General features: G+C 47.9%; 1 protein-coding gene across 5 annotated transcripts in view; it reads right to left on the bottom strand.

Annotated features, from left to right (window-relative positions):
* Positions 1–13,365, bottom strand: part of UPF3B (UPF3B regulator of nonsense mediated mRNA decay) — a 747,911-nt gene that overhangs the window by 190,945 nt on the left and 543,601 nt on the right. The window lies entirely within an intron of this gene.

Genomic DNA, 13,365 nt, shown 5'->3' with positions numbered 1-13,365 from the left:
TAGACCTCTGTCCTTGCTAAACCAGGACAGCAAAATACTCACTGCGGTGCTGGCCAACAGGTTGAAGAAAGTGATTGGCAAGCTGATCCACCCGGATCAAACGGGATATGTCCCAGGCAGGAACATCAGTGATAACCATAGGAGGCTGCACCATGTTATCGACCATACTAAGGATGACACGGGCGAGATGGCGGTAGTGTCGCTGGATGCGGTCAAGGCCTTCGATTCAGTGAGATGGCCTTGGCTGAAAGCGGCCCTGCAGGGATACGGCGTGGGCGCTGGTTATATCAGATGGGTCCAGTTGTTATATAGCAGCCCGGTGGCTAGGGTCAAGACTGGGGCCACAGTTTCAGATGCCTGGCAGCTTAGCAGGGGGACCAGGCAGGGATGCCCTTGGTCACCCATGTTATACATACTTGCGCTGGAACCGCTGGCGATATGCCTGCGGCAACAATACGGTGAGGTGGGCATTAACACTGCCAGCGGCAGCCACTTAACATCTCTCTATGCGGACGATATGCTGTTGTACCTCCGCTACCCGGAGGAGAACCTGCAGTACGTACTGGAAGTACTGGATCATTACGCTGTCCTCTCGGGCATATCAGTGAACCCCAGGAAGTCTAGCCTGTTCCCTTTGGGCGGGTACAGGGACGTCCCGTTGGAGAGGCTGCCTGTGTTGCCAATACCATGGCGGACCGACACGTTTAGGTACCTGGGGGTAAATATTTACCACCGGACTGAGGCGGTGCACAAGCATAACACAGAGAAAGCCATAGAGGGGGTCAAGAACAGCATGACATTCTGGTCCAGATTGCCCCTGTCCATGATGGGGAGGGCGGCCTTGCTGAAAATGGTAGTCCTTCCCAGACTCCTGCACTTCTTCGTGAACGTCCCGTATTTGATCCCTAAAAGCCTATTTGTACGACTTCATAGTATGTATAGGGGCTTCGTGTGGGGTAACTCCAGGAATAGGGTGGCCCTGTGGAAGCTTCAGAACCCGTACGAGAAGGGGGGTATAGGCTTGCCCAACTTCGAACTATATTATCTGGCGGGACAACTGTTGTATGTGGCCAGGTGGTTGTCTGATGAAGATTCGGCGGAATCTAGGTTGCTGCGTGAGGATGCGGCCCCATATTTCCTGAGAGAGGTGGTGTGGCTACAAAGGAATAAAACTGACGGGAAGAGGGTGGCTATTGAGGTTGGGATGGGAGGTCTGGCACAGAACATGGAAATTGTTGGGGGAGTCAGAACCACTATGTTGGCAGGTCCCGCTGGTGGCCCTGTGCGAAAACGACACCCAACTGTTTCACTCTGTCCGCAGGCATTGGGAGCCGGTGGGCCTGGCCACGCTTGGGGACATATGGAGAGAGGGGGAGGCGCTGGACTTTCAAAAGTTGCAGGATGAGACGGGGGTGCACAGAGGCCAGTACATCACCCATGCTAGGCTAGTAAAACGTGTAAGAAAAAGATGGCCGGAGACGGCACTGGCAGATGATCCTGATGCCACCCTTGAAACTATGTATGATGTCTCAGAGGGTGGGCACGAAATATCACGAATATACGAACTCCTCAGAACGAAGGCTGGGAAAGAGTTGCCCCAACTGAGGCATGAATGGGAAGAGGAGATGGGTGAACTTATGACGGAGGGTCAGTGGAAGAGGGTCCTGGGATATCATAAAAAGGTGTCCAGAAATGCACGGCTCCAACAACTCCAGTTCTACATTACTCACAGGGCCTACCTGACTCCCCAGAGGATCGCACGGTTCGGAGGCCCGATTACTCAAAAATGCCCCAGGTGTGGGGAGGTGGAAGCTGGGTTGCTACATATGTTTTGGGCCTGCCCGGAAGTGTATAGATTTTGGGAGGAGGTCAAGATGAAGCTCGCAAGTGGGGGAGTGGTGTTGGACGTGGGATCTGCCTGGTCATGTATGCTTGGGATCTTCCCCAGGCCCAGACGCTTTAGGCACCTGAGCAAGCTGAGGGACCTGGCATATGTTCTGGCCAAACGCAGGATTGCCATGAACTGGAAATCGGCTAGCAGGCCGAGAGTGGAACTATGGTGGGCGGATATTATGAGGTGGGCGGAGGCTGAATCCGTGGTCTGGTTTGAAGCGGTCACTAGAGGGGGTGAGGAGGAGATAGGGCCCTTGCTGGCCTGGCGACAATTGGTGGCCTCTATGACCAACCCACAACAGGACTTGGACGACTCTGAGAATTCTGAAGATGTGCCTACAGACAATGTTTCTCCTGACGGTGCCCCGACTGAGGATACAAGGGAGCCGGCTCTGGCTTGATGGGGGGTGGGGGGAGTTTTCTCTTTTTTTTACTTTTTCCTTTCTCGTATTTTCTTTTGTGGTTTCTGTAAATAATTAACAGTTGTTTTGTGTTGTGTGTTGTTTGTTTTTCTAAAATATAAAATCAATAAAATATTTAAAAAAAAAAAAAAACATCGGTCTGTCGATATGGTCGAAAGCCTGAGCGAGATCTATAAAGGCTAGGAACACCCTTGCTTTTCCGGTCATGATTTTGTTTTTTATGATGCTTAACATCATGTTTACCGTGGTGCTTGAGTTTTTCATGTACCCTGCTTGGAAAGGGTCGGCACTCGGAGAGGTTTTTGCCCATTGTTGAAAACTTCTCAAGAGAAGAGATCCGAATTTCTTTCCAATCGTGTCCAGCAGGGCTTTTGGGCGATAGTTGCGAGGGTCGGACCCATTTCCCTTTTTGAAAATCAGAACTACCACGGAGGAGGTCCATGACCTAGGAATGGACCTTGACTGGCAGCATTCTTTAAATACCAGGTTGCTGAAATATGTCAATTACGCGGGGGGATTCCTTAAGTCAATGTTGGTAACCCCATCCGGGCCCGGCGTTCTGGAAGCTTTTGAGTTTCCTTATTGTCTCTTCGATGTGGTCTTTGTTTGAAAGGTCTTCCCAGTCTGAGATTTCGCTGGAGACCTAATTGTATGAGGACGAAGTTGAAATAAGGCGGTAAAATGGGACTTCCATCTCTCCTCAGGTACGCTGTTTTCCAACATGAGCTCCGGTGTTCGATCAGCCGATTTAACCAGTGACCAAAATTCTCGGGAGTTCCTCCCTGACCGTTTCCTCAGCATCTCCTCTGAGTCTTGCTGGAAGAGGGTTCCTCGGTTGAATCTCAGCCAGGATTTGTACTTCTTTAGTTCTTCTTGACGTTTTCTCTGCAGAAGATCCAAGTTAGATTTTGCTACTTATCTCTAGTTTCCTGATAATTCGACATTTATCCACCAGCAATTTGACATACTGGTGGAAAGATGTTTGTTTTGAATGCAACAGTTTAGGAAAGCTGGTCTGATACGGTATTAATAGCGGTTGATAGTCGATTTGCGGCGGACCCCACTGATCTTTTGGGGCGATTTGACTTGTGTAGTTTACTGTAAGTTCTTCAATTCTTTCGACCGTTAATCTCAGGCAGTTGCCTTGGTTTGCGGGTTCCACTTCTTCTGCCATCTTGGATTTGACGAGGGACTCTGTGAGCCATGTTATTTTGAGGATGTTGTGGTCGCTAGCTTCAGATCTTATAATCTCAAATGATGTGGCCAAGTTGAGCATGGCCTCTGAGGCGAAGATGTAAATCAATTGTAGCCTTTTGGGCACTTCTTTCCCACGTTGGAATTTGGTCAGCTTTAGGGAATGCCTGCTCCATATTGTGGACATTTCTGGAGTCCATTAACTTTTGCCATTGTTGCCCACGGGAGTCCACCAAAGTTCGTGTTAGTTTTGATTCAAGGGTTTGTTGAGATCTCGGGATTTTGGCATTTAAGTCTCCACATATTATAAGTGCAGCTTCTGAGCCAACGTAGATTCCATCAATTTCTGTTTCTATGATGCTTAGAAACTTCTGGTCTGTAATAGTCTGGGGATTCCAATATGTTGTGATTATGACGAGCCAAGTGGCCACGATTATTCCAAGTGAGAGATCGAAGCATTCCCACTTCACTAGTACTGATAAGTGGCTCTGGGTGAACGAGAGATGTTTTTGAATAGAGTCTCCGCTGCCAGAAAGAACCTTCACTAAAAGTCCTGCAGAGAGGCGACCCGTTCGGCTTTTGATTGCAAGTGAAGCAGCTATAGCAAAACTGTCCATGGATGGTATGTCTAGTAGCCAGGTTTCTTGGAAAGTAAAGATATCGAAATCCCCAAAGTTAACATCTCCCGCTTTTGTCAGGTGGTTGTGTCCTCTAGTGTTCCACAACGCCATTTTTAGAGGAGTTGTAACTGGATTTCCTTTGACTTAGTTTCCTCCTCTCTCAGGGACTTCTTTGCTGATCTTCTTAATTTTGCGGGTTGATGTTGGTTGCTATTTGTTTGGAGTTTTTGTCAAAGCTTTTGGCAGCCAAGCCCAAAGTTGTTTAATCGGAGCAAATGTTGAAGAATTGTTTTGAATTGTTAAGAGTTCCGGCATTAAAGATTTGGGATGAGCCACATCTGCCGGTCTGTCGTCCATAATCTGGATTAAAGCTTCTGGAATCGAGCTACCTTTGTTTGATAACAGTTTGAACATTTGGCTTGCTGGCCTTTTTCTTGAATGTCCCTCTTCTTTCTTAGAGTCTATTGTCCTTAAAGAGCCATTTACACTGATATCATTGATTTGCTTGGGCAGTTTGCTCACAGATGTTTTTTGGAGCCGACTACTGCTCCTGTTTTACGCTTCCGTTTTCGACCTGTAGTGTGGAGGTTGGACGAAGGGCAGCCTGCTATCAGTTTGTAACGATGATTCCTGTGAATTCCCTTGCAGCTCCGTAACATAATATCCTCTTTTAAGAAGGTCTTCAGCTCCTCCTTTGATTAGAGGCCCCAGGGCAGTAGATCTTATGTGGAGATATGCATTTGCCTTCTGTGCTTTGTGATATGGCTCCACTAAGATAAGGTCGTCTGTCTTCAGGTTTTTAAATTCGCTGATGTTTTTCAGAACTTTCAGTACAGTCCTGTGATTTAATGCTAATGCTTCGGAGTTCCTCAGAATCTGTTCCAACTTAAAAAATGTTGTCAAAGGAGGCTGCCGGTGGCTGAGATGTCTAGCCATAACTTCCTTTCCAACTAACCGCTCGCCGCTACGGACTGCATTCAGATGGTGAGAATGATGGGAATGCTTGTCACCTTGGGTAGGGGCATTTCTCCAGTCAGTCATTCTGGCTGACGGTCACCCCTTTACTCTTCTCTTTTTCTTAGGGTTGATTCAACTCTATTGGGTTGTCGAGTTTGCAATGGGTGCTGGTATTTGAAGAAATGTGGGCCTCTTGGTGTTCTAGTATTCTCCTCAGATGGAATTCAACAGATATAGTCACTGTTACGCCTGCGTTTTTTGGAGACTGGAACGCCGGCCTTTTTCAAATCGGCTTCTGTTTTTCTTGTTGAGGCTTTCCCATGATCACCCCTTTCCGGTGTCAGATGTAGAGTAATATTCATAAGATTTTCATCCGCCAGGAAATCTTCAACTGTTGTTGGTGATTTCTGTTCTAGATGCTGTGAAGGCTTCTGTGTCGTTGGAAACTCTGTCCTGGCTAGTGAAGCCGCATCAGATTTTTCCGAATTCTTTGTCTTTAGTGCCACCAGTTGGTTGTGGGAACTCTCTGCCCCTCCCTTTCTTGAACGCATCACTTCTAACGATTTGTTTACTGCTGGAACCATCTTTGAGGTCGAGCCTTCTTTTATAGAAGATCGAATGAGTATGGAGAGGTGGTCTGCTTGATTTGATTTTTGGAAAGCCCCTCCTTTTTTCTCCTCTTGGTGAGTTTGAGGTTTTTGGTAACTTTGGAGGTTTCCCGTAAATCTTTCTCGAGCGCTTTCCTTATTGGCCTGCTTTTTTTGAAAATGTTTCCAGTAGATAAATGCGAATCAGCCCCCGACTGTGAAGATTTTTGTGTTTTTTCTTGAGACAATTGAGGGTCTGTTTATGTCCCTATATCTACTGACTCTCTACTGAATTTGCCTGCAAAGATTGGTTTGCAAGAATCGAGCAAGAATTTGGAGGGGCCACCGTTATTTTGTGATATCTTGCAACTTTTTCTTTGGCTGTGATATAGCCTTCTAGATAAGTCAGTTTAGTATGCATCAGAGCAACTAGGGTGGTTTGAACTTTTAATGTGTCATTAGGGCCTCATACAATTTTGCAAAAGGCGCTAGAGCGATTGCGATAGCTGACATTATTGTTATCATGTCAGGCTTCTTTGTCAGTGTTTCTTTTGTTGCTGCAAATGGAGTTTCTCTTTCGGTGTGGCGTGGATTGTGCAGAATCTTAGAACTGCTGAGGAGGCAGCAACTTCTTTGGGGATTGATAACCCTGGCCCAGATAGGGAGAAATAGGCTCTGCTGTAGTTAGGGCTTTGTGGGGCGCTACAGAGACTTGACCAACTTCTTGGATTGATGGTTGAGTGAGCTCCTCACTCATAAGTGCTTCGGAGCAGAGGGCTTATGGTTGAACTTCGCTCAGAGTCGTGGTCTCTAAGCTCTTTTTTTGCCAGTGGCTGTAGAATGGGTGCCGTAACCGCCACAGGATGAGGGCTTGGAAAGAGTCTCGGGGAATACCTGTGCTTCTTCAACAATAGGTCCGGTGATGTCATTGATAGCAGAGATCGACTTCCGATTAGACTCATGTAGGGGGAAAATCAATAATGGTGGAAGGACTTCCAAATGGGGCACAGTTTTCTGTTTCATGACTTTACTAGTTATCAAGGTAGTTTTGCGTGCTTTTGGCGCTGAGGAAGGTTCCATTATAGCGTCCAAAATCTCTGTATCTGTTAGTTCTTCTAAAACGTAATTTTCGTTTTCCCTGTGTGGAGAAAAAATCCTTTAAGGAATTGCATAGAGATGTTTTTGAAAGGGGGTTGTCTGACGTTTTCTTTTGATGACAGACTATCGGTTTGGTCAGTCTTTTCTTCTTTAGGCATGATGACTGTTTAATACTACCAAAAATTTTGCTTGTTGATGTTAGTTGAGCCTTTGCTCCCTCTTCAGTTGGCTCATACTTGCGGAATGTGGTCGATTGTTCTTCACGGGCGAGTGCCGCTGATGGGAGCTTGTTTCCTGCACTTCCAATATCAGGGCAGACGCTTGTTGGATCTTGAAGATGCTGGAAGTCTTTTGGAGGAGGAAGTGGGACCTCGTTCTGGGCAGTGTGAAGCTGAGCCACAACCGTGATAGGCTCTGACAATGTTGCTGGGACCGCGCACGCACCTCGTAGACTCTTCTACTGATGGGGGCAAAATGGCGGAGTGGCTCCTGTGTCATCGCACGCCGAAGGAAGACCGCCCAGGCCAGGCGTCGCAGCCGTTCGAGGGGCAAGCATCTCACCCAAGGTAGGACTTTTAGCAGGTGACATTTCCATGCTGCCCCCTTTCTTTGAGACCTCAGGGTTCGCGCTGGCAATGACTAAACTCATGGTAGCCATTTCCCTCACGGACCGCCCTTCGGCAGGCCCTTCTGTCAGCGGAGACACGGCCAGGCAGATCCCTGAAATGGGTTATAGCAGACTGCTCAAGAGGGGGGGGGGGGAGCATGACATTGGAGATGGGTGCAACTTCTTTCGTGCAGTTATTTTCCACCTGTTTCGTAAGAATGGCATCGGTTGAGGTCACAGGACCTTGTTCAATTAGCCGCCATGCTCAGCTCCTGCTGTAACGAAACCTTGTGGCAGAGAGCTGGTGCCGATGGAAGGCAAGGTCTAAGAGCTTGGCGGGCAGGAAGGACAACCTGTCTGGGCTGGACCTGCCGTGAGCTACGTAGACATCTCCAGCAATTCGTATGGTCTCAGGGGAAAAAAATGTCTTGTGGTGTACAAGCCTCCATTCTAGGGCAGTCTGTCAGTCCAGTCACGGACTGCAACAGACTGCGCTACCTCTGCAGCTAGCTCCGCTGCCACTCCAGGAAGTATTTATGGGTCCTCCCACAAAAAGAACAGGAACTGTAGATAGACTCAGGAGCTCAAGCAGAGTGGACTGCAACAGACTGCGCTACCTCTGCAGCTAGCTCCTAGAAAGTATGTATAATCTATTCTACTTACTTTTGTCCTTTTTGCTCACTGCTAAGTAACTGAACTGCCATTTTGCTCCTTTTTCAGGGGAGCTCAAACTGTCTCAAAACAGAGTTTTGTATTGCTGTGTATTGGTCAACAATACGTTTTCTTCTAGTGAAATGTTTTATAAATGATTGTGTAAATAAATTAATAAGTGTTTTTACCAAGAAACCTTGAGTCTAAGTGTCTACTTGAACCACTGTGCTTGAAAGTCCTCTGTGTAACTACTTGTACTGCTCACATTCACTCTTGAGATAAGCCTGGCTGCTCAGCTCGCTACCAACAAACTTTGTGGTACAGACTTATACCAAAGGTTGGTCTTGCTTACACCTGTAGTACTAATTGTGTGTGGTGGTCCCAGAGGGTACTGCATGCAATTCTGCCTAACAGTCAAGTGGTCGACTTTGCCTTCCAAGCTAAAAAGCCTCGCCTTTTATGCAGGTTTCTCCCATTCATTCCAGCCTAGCTGTCAGTCACCCAGCAGGGTGGCTGTCCTTACTGGACAGCCAGCCAGCCAATGACCTAAGAGTGCATTTCTGTCTCCTAGGAGACTAAGCACAGGGAGTTTCGGGCACCTCCCTCGCTTCCTGCCCCCACCAAACACCCTGGAGCCAGAGGTGGGTTTCACTCATGAGTCCTGCCAAAGACAAAACGAACAAAGAACAAACCTGGTTTGGCGCGTAGAGTAATTCTCAAGAAGGACATTTCCACAAAGAAACTGCGAAAAAAGAAGACCAGGGCCATTTTTACAACAATGGCACCCATGGGTGCTTTACTGCAAAGCGAACGCAGCCCACGGTAAAAGCATGCCACGGTAGTTAAAGGTAAACCACTGCCACCAGCCATTCATCGAGGAAAGGGTAACATAAAATTGTTACATGAGAAGCTAGACAAAAGGGGATACTAAGTAACCCCGCCAGCACCCTATTGTGAGATGTGTGCTGGGTCTAGAAAGTTACAAAGTAAAGTCAATTTCACTTCACTGCTCTTGGAAACAGTTTATCCAAGAGAAGGTATTTAAACCTTTGGGAAATCTGAAAGACTTCCCTGTGTCACTGCAGAGAAGGTGCTGTGTGACAATGTAAAAGATGATGCCTAAGGAGTTTGTCAGACTCAACAACCAAAATAAACACAGTGTACAAAATCACATTTAAAATACACGAGTGGGAAAAAGGGTCTCACTCTCGCCAGGTTAAAAATTCAAATCCTCAAAATCCAGCAAAGTTGCTGGGGGTCTCTAAGGTAGAGAGGAATTAGCACATTTCCGAGAATGCTCCCCAACAGTGACCAAAACATCTGGCTGGACACTTCTCTGCATAAAGCCTATTCTACCTTTTTGGGCTATCTGGTCAGCCGGAACCTCACGCTGTTACCCACCCAAGTAACACACAAAGGAGGCCACACATTAGAAGCTATAATCTCCACTAGCTGCTGTTAGGGACAGTTTGTATGCTGTACCCTTTGGGACAACTAAACACAACCAGGACTACAGGTTTAAGCAAAGCAAACTTTGGTATAAGTCTGTACTACACAGTTTGGGTAGCGATGCTGAGCAACCAGGCTTATCTCAAGAGGGGAACATGAGCTGTAATGATGTTACACAGAGGTCTACAATCACAAGTAGTCAAATGAACTCTTACACTTAAGGTTTCTTGGTAAAACGCGTATTAATTTATTTCACAGTCAGTTATAAAACATTCACTAGATGGAGGCTATCTATAGCACACAAATATACTTCAGTACTTTACACTGTACGTTTCTGAGGCCAACTACTTTGAAGGAGGAGCAAAATGGCATTTGAGTACTTTGAAGCAAGGAAAAAAGGTATAGGTTAATAAAAAAGATTATTACAGTTATTCTTAGACAGTGCAAATACTTTGAGTTCACCAGAGGAGTTAATTCAATGCAATAGGTTAGGCCAAAGTCAATGGACTCAAGTCTTGTATAGGATAAAGCAGTACTGGTAGTTAAACGGAAAAGTCTTTGCCAAGGTTCTCCGAAGTAGTTCGTAAAAGAAAGAATCATATGTTGGGTAACAAGTTGATTCGGCCTGTAAATCGGGAACGTTTTAAGCACTTTCACCACTAGAGGTAAGTACATACAGTCTCGTTTCACAGTACCTTTCAAATGAAGAAAAAGATGCAGCTGAAGACTTCTGTTCCTGGCAGTTCCTGCAGATCTCGCTGTTCCTGAGCCTCAGTCGTGGGGACAAGAGGGAGGACGTCGGGAGACTCCTGTACTGCACTGGGGCTGGTCGCAAAGCTGGCAACTGGCAAATCTTCGATTCCGGTTGTTAAGCAGAATCCTATGCAGTTCCCTTAGCGAGCACTACAGAAGATTAGGACTACAGGTATATGCAATAAATCCCCTTTGGTATCAGCCCGTACCACACAGATTTAGTTGGTAGCTGTGGCTGAGCAGTCAGACTTATCTCAAGAGGGAGATGAGCAGTATTTGGGGTTTACACAATAGGGCTACAGTACTATGGAGCAATGAAACACTGACCAAAGCTTTGTATCAAAAAGAATATACATATTTATTTTACAGACTCTTAAATCAGCACACAAATCACTAGTATTAAACTAAGTTAAAACAGTCAAGAAAAGTATACACAACTCCCTATTTAAATTGTAGACCAGTTTGAGCAAGAGTGAAAACTGAACAAAATGGCACAGTGTAAACCAAGCAGAAATGGCACTCTAATAAGGTCAAGGTCAAGTTATACAGGGTTAGACTCCCAAACACACCAGCAACACTTCCCAATTGGATTGTGAACAAGTTGGAATTGAACGATTGGAAGTGAACAAGTTAGGCAAGGCAGTACTTTAGCATAAGCAATACCTAGGTGAAAACCAAGAAAAATGGCACTTCAACAACATATAAAGGGTATGGAAAGGTGGTTATAAGAGTTTAGGTGCACCAACACATTTCTTGATGAAAAGCAATCTAGAGCAGGCAGTTGTAACTGAAATAGCCAGAGTCAATAGGCCTGTGCCAGAGTCAATGGCAACGGTTCTAGTAGCTGCAGTCAAGTCTTTGTTTAACGATTTAAAAAGGCGGTTGCAGAAGGTAAAAAGATAATGTTAGACGACAGCGGCAGCCAACCCAGAAGGTAAGTAAAGGATTTAAAACACCTTTAGCAGTACCCAACAAAACGGGAGGCCTGGCGGAAACAATGTACCTTGAAAGTGGAGGAGGCTCCTGCGGTGGCAGTAGTTCCTGGCAGTTCCTGCAGTTTGGGAGATCCAGCAAAGGAAGAGAGGCTCTCGTCGTGGAGGAAGTTTCGAGTTACTGCAATGCCCAGGGAAGAAGCCGGCCGCGGTGATGCCAAAACGGACTAAAAGATACGCTCCTTTTAATCGCGTTCGTGGTGGACGGGTGCCTGGCTATGCGGTCTCCGAGTGTCTGGCACTGGCGATTCGACCAAGGCAGGTCCTGGAAGGCGATTGGCGAACTGGTTGGCTCCACCAGCTCAAGGGAAGAAGACTCTTGCAGGTGAAGATCTTCTCGGTCGCTGGAGAAAAGTGGTGAGGATCTGCAGCAGGGCTTCACTGGTGGTTCAGTCGTTGCAGATGTCTTCAGCTTCTCTCCTCTTCAGGTTCCTTAAGTCCAGTGGCAACGTCTTGTCCTCCAGTCCTCAGAGCCCTGCTTTTATGCAGAAAAACCCCCATTCATACAGCCTAGCTGTCACTCATAGCGGGGTGGTTATCTTGGTGGGATAACCCCCCAGCCTATCAGGGCAGAGTGCGACTTGTGTTGCTTAGGCAACCCTGTCCAGGGTGCCTATTCCCCCTCCCACACATCCTGTCTACCCCAGACTCAGTGGCGCCGAAAGGAGGGCTTCTGGGCAGAAGCCCGCCAAAAGGACGAAACAAGGATCCCCGACCTGGGTTAGGATTTCAGAGAAAGACACGAGAAAGAAATATTATCAAAGGTCTGGCAATAAAAACCTACCGGAGTAAAGTTAATAAAAAGATAAACCGGCAGTATGTTAGAGGCTGTCAGTAAAAGTGGTAGCCTCGAACAATGGGAAAATCCCATAGGAAAATATTTGCGGTCGAATATTTACGGTAGTAACCACTGCCACCAGCCAGAAACTTTGGAGAGAGGGACTGAACACCAGAGGGGGGGGGAGGGGAGCGCTGTTGCGCACAACAGGGATGGCCGCCTGATTGCAGAGCTCCCACTCCACTGAAATATCCTGCGCCAGAATATCCATTTAAGCACTGCCTGCTGAGCCCAAACAGTGTGGGCTGGTAGCCCGTCCACCTGTGGGGGGTCAGGCAAACTCCTGTAGCCTAGAGACCAGAAACATCGGAGATAGAGTGACCTTCAGATCGGCCGTCACACGCGGCGAGAGCAATCCGACGCCGAGCTCCGGGGAATCCTACTCGAGGGCCGCTGGCGCGGATGAGCAAGCGAGGCCCCAGGTGGGCGGAGCCTAAACTACAGCCCGTGCCTAGCACCCTGCCGCTGTACGCGACCTTCCGTGAGGCTGGCCGGGACACGGACGGAGAAACCAGGCGAACCATCGCACACTTGAGTGCGGTCCCAGCTCGTGGCGGTCCGTGACTACCGAGCTCCAGCGAGCCCCTCATAGATCCTGCAGCACATTACGAGGGGCGGAGAGGCTGCGACACGGGACCGTGCTGAGACAACGACACGTTTGTGGGTGCCAAGTAAGGAGGCTGAATACACGGCGGAAGGGGGACCGTGGAGACGTGCAGTTGTTGGGCGAGGGTGGCAGCGCCGGCCCGGGAACAATTCGGATTGCTCTGGCATATGCAATCTTCCCACGCTGCTAGTCCAGCAAGGCCCGGTGTAGCACGCAGCACTCTGGGGTGATTGGAGCGTCTCCAGGTACCGGGGCGTGGCCCCCTGGAGCCGCAATACTAGCTGAGGCCATCCTCCTGTGGCGGTGCTGTTTGGACCTCTGTGGGGCTCCGTGGTTTGTGCCGGGCGCGCCACAATACATGCCATAATACCCCGTATGCTGGCATCCCTCTCCCCCCGTGTCGGGGGGAAAAAAAAAACACAGATACATACCCCGCTCGGGGAACTTATCAGCGGTGAGATCCTAAGACAATTGGAAGCATCTGGTGGCCCGGTGCGGACATGGGCCCCTTAGGCACCACAGGACTACAGAGTACCACACACGTGGTAATCCTAACGTGCAATACGTGGGGGGACACAGTCTATTAGTAACGCCTGGAGCCAGCTGGTGGACCTGATCCTGCCCCTTGGCTGGGACATACTATACGGAGTAAGAGTGAACGGCAGACAAAAACGCGGCAAGTAATATACTGTATTGT

Source organism: Ambystoma mexicanum, chromosome 5p (assembly GCF_040938575.1).
Source record: "Ambystoma mexicanum isolate Mex_15411 chromosome 5p, UKY_AmexF1_1, whole genome shotgun sequence".
Classification (NCBI taxonomy): Eukaryota; Metazoa; Chordata; class Amphibia; order Caudata; family Ambystomatidae; genus Ambystoma; species Ambystoma mexicanum.
Note: the sequence above shows the minus strand (reverse complement) of the source record. Positions and strands in the feature narration are given on the sequence as shown.